At 46.4% G+C, this 10,633-nt stretch overlaps 1 long non-coding RNA gene across 1 annotated transcript; it reads left to right on the top strand.

Annotated features, from left to right (window-relative positions):
• The first annotated feature begins 1,017 nt into the window (after positions 1 to 1,017).
• LOC139049738 (uncharacterized) lies at positions 1,018 to 10,408 on the top strand. The gene is made up of 2 exons (XR_011508549.1): positions 1,018 to 1,128; positions 8,317 to 10,408. It is a non-coding gene; the product is annotated as an uncharacterized lncRNA (long non-coding RNA).
• The last annotated feature ends 225 nt before the right edge of the window (positions 10,409 to 10,633 follow it).

Here is a 10,633-nt window from a genome sequence, read left to right on the forward strand (position 1 = left end):
GTTTCGTATGTGTGCGAGGCCACTCGAGCACGGATACTTGTCTGGAGGAAATAGCCAGATTTAGAATAGCGTTTGTCGCCCAGTACACATTAAACGCGAGCACCTTTGCGGGACATTTTGGTGTGCGTCCCTTCAAGGCTTTTTATTAACGTACGGGAACGAAAATGCAAGTAAGCTTTATTGAGCGTGATGTTAAAAACTGATTTCGCTCAAAGAGAAAATTCAGCAGCCGTGGAACTTTCCACTTCAAGATTCAGTGAACGAACATGATGAAACACGTAGGCGATTACAAGCACCGCAAGCGCCGGCATAGAAATCCTGAGGTCGTAATTTGCGCAAGGTTCATTTGCAGCTTGTTGCTCTGGTATCTCCGAGGGTTTGCGGCCTTAATCACGTTGTGTGATCACAGTCTCCCCCAAAAATGTTCTCTTTTATTTTCCTGAGAATCATATTATAAACATGAGCGGAAGCACCAAATTACTGTATCTTTGGTAAACACTTCTTGATCCGCAACATGGGTGAAATCGCGTTTGAGGAACTCTTCCTGAAGGCTCTGTTCACTGCTGCTCTTGTCGGTGCTAGAACAACGGTTATTTAGAGCCACGATTTACAATCCACTCCGAAGAAATACGTGTGCTTGTTGATCTCCTCTGAAGCAGAAATACCGCCACTATTTGATGCGTGCTCCACTTATACTCCATGGGAGATGAGCTTCCGATAACCATGCCGTTCACTATGCCGCTCACCTTTCCGTTGTAGAAGCTTCAGCATGTCTTAGCAACTGGAAACCCGCAATAACAGACCTGTATCTGTTCGTTGAACTAACTGGCGGCTACAGATGACAGTTTCTCACTCTACGTGCTTTCTTTGTTGCGTGCCGTCTGCCACAAGTACCAGACGACATACGCCGCTGAGAGCCGTTGTATACTGAGCGCAGCGCCACTTTTGCGTCATGATGCGGAGAAGCGGCGAACTACATTCCAGAAGGCTCGGCCAGCACAACTATTCCTCTACCCACCGTAACCCCGTTGCTGCTGGGTGGACGCGTCTCGTTAGGCCCACAAGCATCGTAATCGGGATATGATCTAAGAAACTGGACGCACTATGCCCTCATAACCAACGTTTCAGGTGAGTTTATAGAAAGCGAAAGCTCATTTCAATAGTTCCTGGCGATTAACGCGGATCAGAACGTAGCCATCACAAGAATTCACACTGAAGTGGGAGCGATGGTGCCGCCATGTTTGACAACGCTATTTCTCAGCGTGCGTAAACTTTAAATGTATGTGCTCGTGGCCCTCTTCGACGCGTACCATCTGTCCTACATCATCTTGGCATGTGTGAGGTGCGTTTGTGCGAGCTTTCGCGCGCCGGCACGCGTACGTGTGGTCTGGGCCTAAAGGTCAAACCACACGTAGGCTTGCGCACGAGCGTAAGCTTTCGAATACGCGCCTTTCCGCGTGTTGGAGGTGGTGTGTCCCTTAGGTACATCATTTCGGGGCTGCTTGATACGTCGTTTAAAGTTGCCTGTTTCTCCGATGTACGATGTCCGGCAGTCTCGACAAGGTATCCTTTATATCACTCCAGGGTGGCTCCACGAGCTAGCTGAACATCACCGCAACACGGGTCACAACACTGGTTGGAATTCCGCGACTGTCATCGACCGGGAAAAATCACTATCATCCCGCCTTCTTTTGGAATTATCATTAATGCAGTCGACGCCTCTTACACTTAATCGGATGCGTGGAAATCTACCAGAGATATACACACGAGCGTTGCGCCATTTTCTACGTATAAGGCATGGCCCAGCTTGTCCCGCTTTCATGTGAATAATAAACCCGTAAGAGACTCGAACCGTCATAAACTTTGTTTTTGATCAAACTTTGGCGAGTGTTTGTTTGCTGTCAAGAAGAAAATGCGCACCCCTCGCCAGACAGTGTTCCATCGAACCCTGGACTATACTGAAACGATGTCTCTCATTTGTGTCAAACATTTGTTTTTGTTTTAACTTATGGGGTTTTACGTGCCCACACCACTTCCTGATTAGAGGCTCGCCGTAGTGGAGGACTCCAGAAATTTTGACCACCTGGGGTTCTTTAACGTGCACCTAAATCTAAGTACACGGGCGTTTTCGCACTTCGCCCCCATTGAAATGCGGCCGCCGTGGCCGGGATTCAATCCCGCGACCTCGTGCTCAGCAGCCCAACACCATAGCCACTGAGGAACTGCGGCGGGTACTTGTGTCAAACATGAACATTGGATTCGCTTGGACTGATATCGCCCTGTTGTTATCATTTATACTCAGTCTTTATTTTTTTAGGTAGCGAGCTCCTTTTCTGGAACTTAATTCGAGAAATTATGAGGAATATTTCTTTTCACACACGATTTGTAATGAACCTTTCGTAACACTAGTTAACTGGAACCTTTCGTAAACAGTAGGGATGTCCAACATGTTCATTACTGCTTCTTGATTAGATTTGTTAGATTTATTGGTTGATTTGGTTTATTAATATTCAAATTGATTCGGAAATATTTAGATGGGCATTGGAAAGCGGTTGTGATAGGGAAACAAACAAAAAACTATGTGTATTTTCATAATCTGTGAACAGTCATGTTATCGCGAAAGCTTCCGTATGCTATAGTGAATTCTCTATACTGCATGTATGACAGCTAAGTTCTAACACTTATAAAAGGTTTTCACTTACGTGGACTCTTAAAGCAACAACCAAATGCTGTAGTGACATACAGCTAAGCAAAGACACCCAGAGGATAAGACGTTCCGATCCTCGTGAGGGTAATGTTGTACAAGACACCATAATACGCTTTCAAGCGAACATAGCGGCAGTTTCGTTTGTAGGAAATAAGAATGTTACACAGCGTCTTGTTCAGCGGTGAACGCATACTTTATACGCATTTACGTACCGCGCTATAATCCCCAGGTTTTGAGTAATCGTTTATTCGCAAGAAGCTTGCTGTTTCCTCTCATCTTGTTTGCGGAAGTACGCAGTCCACAAAGCGGCACAGACTATTAATCTCTGTCTGTGCTCTGTCATCACTGATGGATCGCAGCGCTTGCTGGCCAGGTCCTGCAGCGGTAACTACAACATTGTAATGCCGAGTCGGTCGTTACTATTACTCTTCCCACGGGAAAGATACAGCGAGCATTTCTTTGCACTTGCAGTCCAAGGAATGCGCAATACTAACCGCGACCGCATCCCCTGGATAACAGTACACCTCTATTTTTTGTTCTTACGTACTGCCTGCCCATGTTATTTGTTTGTAATAGCGGGCAAAGGGCCATTTGTCTTCTTCGCGTGCTCACAGTTGCGCAGACATGCGCGCGGTAATTAGTCCTGCAGATAGTTGCGTCGTTCAAGACACTTCCGCGAATAACGGAGCGCCGTAGAAGGGAAGCACTTCATTGAGGCAGGTACCGTGTATACTTGTGTAAGAGCCACACATCATTTTCTCCAACACCCTGAAGTAGTAAAGACACTACTGGAACACCGTTCTCACTCACAAATCGCGCAAAAAGCACCAGAGACACCAATTGTGCTTTTGTAAACAACTTGCATGGGCGAAGTGCCTTTGATTGTATTATGTACTATGCGCGTATGCACACATTCGCCGCCCTCCCCCCCCCCCCCTCCCATCCTGCTTGATTTCTTTTTCCTATTCACTGGTTTCCTTCACCCAGCTAGGGTAGCCAACCAGACACCTTCTGGTTAACGTGACTACATGCTCAATTTCTTATCGCTCTCGTTTAGAGGTTTCGTCCTAACACAGAGCTAGGCCATCTTGATTTATTTTTCCAGGCTGCGGGTATTCGGCCTGTCTTTTTTTTCTAGGGAAAGAGCGAGTGTGTTTATTTTGTTTGTTTTGGTTCTTTTCTCATATTTCATTTGTTTATTCAAGCATGAACTTCGTGCAGCGGGTTTTGCTCTCCAGTTCTCACCATCGTCACTGTTACGTCGTCGAAGTTCAGGCTCCATTTGGCCGCACATCAATGGGTACTGTCGTCCTCAACGCCATTAATAGCGTTAAATGTGGTTTTCACTTTAAACATTTTCCCAGCAATTTCCGAAGTGACCGCATGCTACGCAGTCAGAATACAAGAGAAGACGAGCTGCAGTTACTCCCTTTGTAGTCGTACCATCGGGATATCTAATATTGCTTTCCGACTTTGTTTTTTCCTTATTTTTGGCTGCAAAGTTGAAGGTGCAGCTTCTTAAAAAGTGTGTCCCTTACTCGAGCATATCTACAAGCCGCGTGTACTTGCGAAGCAGAGTGCAAGATTGTCTCCCACGCTTCCTTCCTGTTTTTTTTTTAATCCGAAGATTTCATTGGCTCTTTCACCAACTTTTGCATTTACAGTAGCCTGGTAGGGTAAAAAGGGTCTATGCCGAAGATAGTGTAATCAAATAATGTACCGTGGCTAGCCAATATTGACACGAGTGGCCAATATGCGTCTTCACCGAGCATTTAAATGTGACTCGTGGTGGTGGGTTAGTGGCTAAGGTGTTGCAAAGCTAAACACGAGGTCGTGGGATCGAATTCCGGCCGCGGTGCCGCCCAACGCCCGTGTCTTGTGCATTGGGGGCACGTCAAAGATCCCCCTGGTAATCAAAATTAATCCGAAGTACCCCGCTACGGCGTGCCTTATAATCAAATCGTAGTTTTGGCAAGTAAAACTCCAGAAGGCAATTCAATTTTAATGTGGTTAGTAACGCGGGCAAATCCTGGCGGCAGTGTTACGTCACCGCGCCAACACGGATCATAGCACTGGCCAATAAACCTAACCAGTAAGCCTCCTGCCGTGTCAGCAGGTTATCTGGGAAGTTATAACTTGCCTGTTACAGTTATGCCCTAATGGTTTATTTCCAACTTTTCTGGTCGTTGTTTCTACGGATGCTCTGGTCTTGAGAAATGCATTTATAGTATTTCACATCAGCTCATGAAAAGACAATTTTCAAATGATTCAGAACTGTTCAAACTGTGCCTGAGGCATACATTGTAAAACGGGTGCCCTAGAATGATATACGGGATAAAAAAAAACAAGATAAAAAGCCAGAACATTACAAATTATTAGTGGTACAGTGAAACATAGAGGTACGGGTAATATATCCCGACATAATTATACAATAGATCCTAATGGCAGGAACAAGATAGCTACTTAAATTAAGGCAAAGGCAAACGTAAAAATTTTCCTAGTTACCAAAAGGCTAAATCTGAGGATTACACTGTACTTCCTGATTAATAGGTCTTTAAGTTTAATCAATTATGATTTGGTAGATGTTGTGGGAAGGTGAATTGTTCCTATCAATTGGGGTTCCAGGCATAAACGAACGATCGAAAGGCGATTAGCGACAAGAGATTCGTTTTACTTTGGAGGAATGGTGGCGACGAAGGGAAATAGGTGACTGTGCTTTCAAAATTTAATTGTTCAGATGTGCATGAATATACAGTTTATAGAAGAGCGAAAGGCAAGCGACGTGGTGGAGGGAAATATCTGATACTATACCTAAAGCCACATTCGAATGAAGCAATGCTGTGATCCCACGCGTTCCAACGAGCGCTGCCGCATTGCATCAGCGATTAGGATCGCTTCCCATGCTATCCAGCGTTCACTCCAACTAAGGCCAATTTTCGTTTTAGCAGCAAGCACCTGCTCTTACTGACATCCCGAATGGCATATAACACCTTGCTGATGCATGGTCCCCAATCAGACGCGACACCGCTGCGCAATTTTACAATCAAGAGAGCACGCACAGCAGTATCCGACAGTTGCCACGCAGGAGTGATACCTGCCGCATTGCTGCAGGAAATAGTGCTGCCCGGTTTCGGTCGGTTTAATGTACTGTGCTTCATTCTGATCAGTTGCATGCATGCGCTACGCTATTGTTAGTGTTAGAGCGTGTTCCCCGTTTTGCGACTCTGCAAGCGGGCAAAGCCATAGCAACGTTAAGGATCAGGAACCGTGTTCACAAAGTCACCTCACGCTAGACTTGTCCCTAAATGTGAATTCCAGCCTACCCCGATATTGGGCATAAAATTATCGAATGCAGTCGGCCCACGGCAAGACGCGCGCACAAACGAAAAACTTTGTGAACGCGGCCCCAGATTTTTTGACGGAGCGACGAGAGAAACGAAAAAACAACCAAAATTCAGAGCACCGCCTGTGGCACTAACCAGCCCGACAGCCCATGCTGAAGCGAAGCATGACTGAAAACTGGCAGTAACGGAGAAAATTTACAGGACCGACAGTTGCTGCAGTGACGTCGGAGCCGTTACTGCCAGTTTTCCCCGTTACTGCAGTCTTCAAGCAATACAACATCGGCTTAGCCCACTAGCGCGGTAGCAAACGGCAAAGCACGCTCTACAGGAGTAATTGCAACGTTAACGGCGTTGCATTGCTCGTAACGGGGCAAAACTAAGGACAGCACGTTGCATCCGCCGGATGCAATTAAAGTACAGCTTGCAATTAGCGTTAGCGGGCGTGTCGTGTCACCACGTAATTTTTTTGCAGTTGTTCCTGCGTTTTCCAAGCGTGTCGATAGAACAGTACGTTACTCGCGTTATGAAAAAGCAAGTACAAAAAGGGAGCAATGCTGAGTTACGTCCCCCGGAAACGAAGCCAGCCCGAGTTTCACAACCCGCAATGAAATCAAAGTTTGTTTTACACAGCGTAGTGGACTTTGTAAAAGTGACAAGAAAAACAATAGGGCCATTAAGCTATGGGTAAGCTTGAATGACTGTCTATTTCGTTTCAGCGTAAAGGGTATCGCTACAAACGACCACTCACTGGAAGCACTACTAGGTATGAAAAGGAGCGTGCGAGATGATGTCATGGCGCGAATGGTCAGCGTTGAATTGTTGATTGATCGAGGACGCCATGACTAATTTGCAGCCAGCTTCCTGGCATTCGGCATTCCTTGGCTGATTTGAGACCTCCGGGGTTAATATAAGCGCCGAGTCTGGAGCCGTGTGATATACTATCGGATAGCGTAGATCTGTTAAATTTTCTGGTAGATAGATAGCGCAGATCTGATAGCTCAGGATCAGGACGGGCTCACACTTTCCATATTTAAAATTATTTTTCATAAGAAGCCAGCATTTTCTTGTTTTTTATATTCATGTCTTGTTTAAGCTCATGCACTTGCTTATTTGGCTGCGAAAACGCAGCATTATTTTTGTAGCATAGTCTAACGGAATGCTGAATTCACTCTCATTACATGGTATATATAATGAATACCATTTATGACAAAATTTTAGAGCGCGTTTTCAATTTCTGCAGCAAATATTTCTTACATTTAATATTTACGACATCCTAAACAATTTGATTTTGAGCATGGGAAGAGTGCGCCCGTCGCATTATATGCGCTTCTGAAAACGCTCTGTGAAATTAAAGGTAAAATGTACACGCTTCCTTTATACCTCTTCATTTCATTTTCCATCCCACAGTATTACAGTTTTTTTCCGATCTCCTAACTGCTCTAAAAACCTTTGCCAGTGCTTAACAAATACTCTCCTCAGACTCCGAACTGTCGTTTACCGCTGTAGCGCCTGCGAGGTGTAAACCACGCGTTCAATTGGAACTCCTGACAGCTCACCAATAAGTCCTCACTATGGAATAAGAACATTCACATACTTTAAATCTCCCCCTACCACCCGTTGTGTCAACACAGGCATACTTGTGTCAACATGGGCCAAAAAGCCTGCGTGAACACAGGCTTTTTCTAGAACACAGGCTTTTTCTACAACTAGAGAAGAAGTTCACGACACAACGACTGGACTAATGACCGCCTGCGTGAGCACCACTCCTCCCTGGGGTCAGATAACGGTGCAAACTTGCCTCGCCATTGCAATGAGTGTGGTTGTTATCCATTGTTTAGCAATGTGATGATTCTTGGCAGGGGCAAGGGCAAAGAAGAGCGTGAAATCTTGGAAGCGTACTTCATCAGTTTATTAGGTGATGACTGCGTTAGCACAACCTCGGTGCGCTTACAAGAAAAAGAATTTGAATTTCTAAGTCGGTCCCGATAGAAACGGTGCTGTCTTTTCATGCTATGTGATAAGTGATGATGCGGTTGCGCATGCTCTGCTGCCCTTGCTGGGACTACACCGATTCTAATAAACCACAGTTGATAGTCCAGTCGTTGTGTCGTGAACTTCTTCTCTTGTCCTTTGTGTTTTTGACTGGTTTTATTCTTTCAAGTATGTACCAACTGGCCCAGATTTCAACCCTTCTGCAAGGCTTTTTCTGTATACAGGCATGCGCCGATGGTATGGTATGGTATGGTAAAACTTTATTAATTAAAGTCCTGCAGATCGTGAGTCTTCACGAAGCGGGCCGCTCCCACGTGGGAACCGGAAGGCCGAGCCTCTCGGCCGCATCGTGGGCCTGCTGGACAGCCCAGAGTTGGTCAGCCAGAAGAGGGCTGCGGAGAACCGCCTCCCATCTGGCCGAGCTGTTAGCGATGATAGAGCGTGACCGAGCACACCGCCAGAGCATATGGTCTAACGTGGCTATATCTCCACAATCGTGGCAGGTAGCGTTGGTGTAAGTATGCGGATAGATTTTATTTAAGAGCGATGGATTCGGATAGGTATTCGTTTGTAGTAGACGGAGCGTTAATGCTTGAGCTCTATTGAGGCGCGGATGAGGAACAAAGTAGGTTCTACGGCTGAGATAGTAGTGTTTAGTTATCTCGTTGTAGGTGGAGGGCGTGTCCCTGTTCTCTAGTGAGTCGGCTTCCGATTGGTCGAGGGTAGCGCGGTGGGCAAGTTCACGCGCAGACCCGTGAGCCGACTCATTGAGGTTGGGAGGAGCACCCTTTATCTGACCCTGATGTGCCGGAAACCAATAAATGAAGTGGTGCGTGATTGCCTTGCCCCCAAGAAGTCTGAGGGCCTGTTTGGAAATGGTGCCTTTTTCAAATGCTCTGACTGCAGATCTTGAATCACTATAGATGGCATCCCGTGAGCTATCTAGCAGGGCTAGTGCAATAGCCATTTGTTCAGCTATTTCGGAGTCCCTCGTCCGAACCGAGGCAGCATTGGTGATTCCTTGGCGACCATCAACAGTGACGATGGTGAACGCCTGACGTCCCTTACAAGAAGCGGCATCCACAAAGCTGACCTGTCGCTGATCATTGTGTATTTGCCTAAGGAGGTTGGCCGCCCTTGCCCTCCTTCTACCGCGATTATGATCGGGGTGCATGTTCCTAGGTATTGGCGCGACCGTAATGTTCTCACGAATCGACGGAGGAACGTCAGAGAACTCTTCTGCTACTCTATCGGGGTGATATCCGAGTTCCTGCAAGATAGATCTCCCTGCCTTCGTTGTTGTGAGGCGAGATAGCTGTGCGCGCTCCTGGGCCTCTGTGATCTCTTCAAGAGTGTTATGAATGCCAAGCTGCATTAATCGCTCTGTACAAGTGTATACGGGTAACCCGAGAACCCGTTTGGTAATCTTCCTAAGCTGTGCATTCAGTTTATCCCTCTCTGCCCGTTTCCATCGATGCATGGCTGCCACGTATCTAAAGTGGCACAGAACGAAGGCATGCATTAGTCGAATGAGGTTATCCTCCTTGAGTCCATGATGCCGATTTGATACTCTCCTGACTAAACGAACAGCACTTTCAGTTTTAGTAATTAGCTTGCGTATAGTCTTGCCATTTGTACCCCCTGACTCAACGATCATGCCCAAGACCTTGATTGAATCGACTTTGGGTATACGACAACCGGTTTTTGTACATAAGTTAATATCTTTGTCTTCTAACGATGTCCATCCCTTGGGCCTTGGACCGCGTTTCTTGGGACTATACAACAAAAGTTCCGACTTCAAGGGGGAGCATCTGAGACCGGTGGGTTCTAGATAGGTTTCAATAGTGTCTATTGCCTCCTGTAAGGCGCCCTCAACCTGACCGTCATTGCCTCCTGTGCACCATATAGTTATATCGTCAGCATACATAGTGTGTTTGATGCCTTCAATCTCGAGAAGCTTTCTGCTTAGGTCAACCATGGCTATATTGAATAAACAGGGGGAAATGACGGACCCCTGTGGGGTGCCCCTCTCGCCAAGTTCCAGTAATTGGGATTCGAGATCGGCCACCCGGATGGTAGCCTTCCTATCCGAGAGGAACGATCTAACATAGTTATAAAATCTCTCACCCAGATTGAGCCGAGATATCGAGGCTAGGATATGCGAATGTAGAACGCTGTCGAAGGCCTTTTCAAGATCAAGTCCCAAAATGGCTCGAGTGTCGCTAGAGTCGTTGTCTATGATTTGATTCTTAATCAGTTTCATGGTATCTTGTGTGGATAGGCCTGGTCTGAATCCTATCATACTATGGGGGTAAACGTCGTTATTCTCCAGGAACCGGGAGAGTCGATTCAGGACCGCGTGCTCCGCTACCTTACCCACACAGGATGTAAGCGAGATGGGCCTCAAGTTGTCAACGCTAGGTGTTTTTCCAGGTTTGGGTATGAGTACTGCGAGGGCAGTCTTTCAAAGTAATGGGACGGTTCCACTCCTCCAAATTTCATTAATGTCCTCTGTGAGGTATGCGATTGATTTTTCATCCAGATTTCGCAACGCCTTGTTGGAGATGCCATCCGGCCCTGGTGCGGATCT

Source organism: Dermacentor albipictus, chromosome 9 (assembly GCF_038994185.2).
Source record: "Dermacentor albipictus isolate Rhodes 1998 colony chromosome 9, USDA_Dalb.pri_finalv2, whole genome shotgun sequence".
NCBI classification, from domain to species: domain Eukaryota; kingdom Metazoa; phylum Arthropoda; class Arachnida; order Ixodida; family Ixodidae; genus Dermacentor; species Dermacentor albipictus.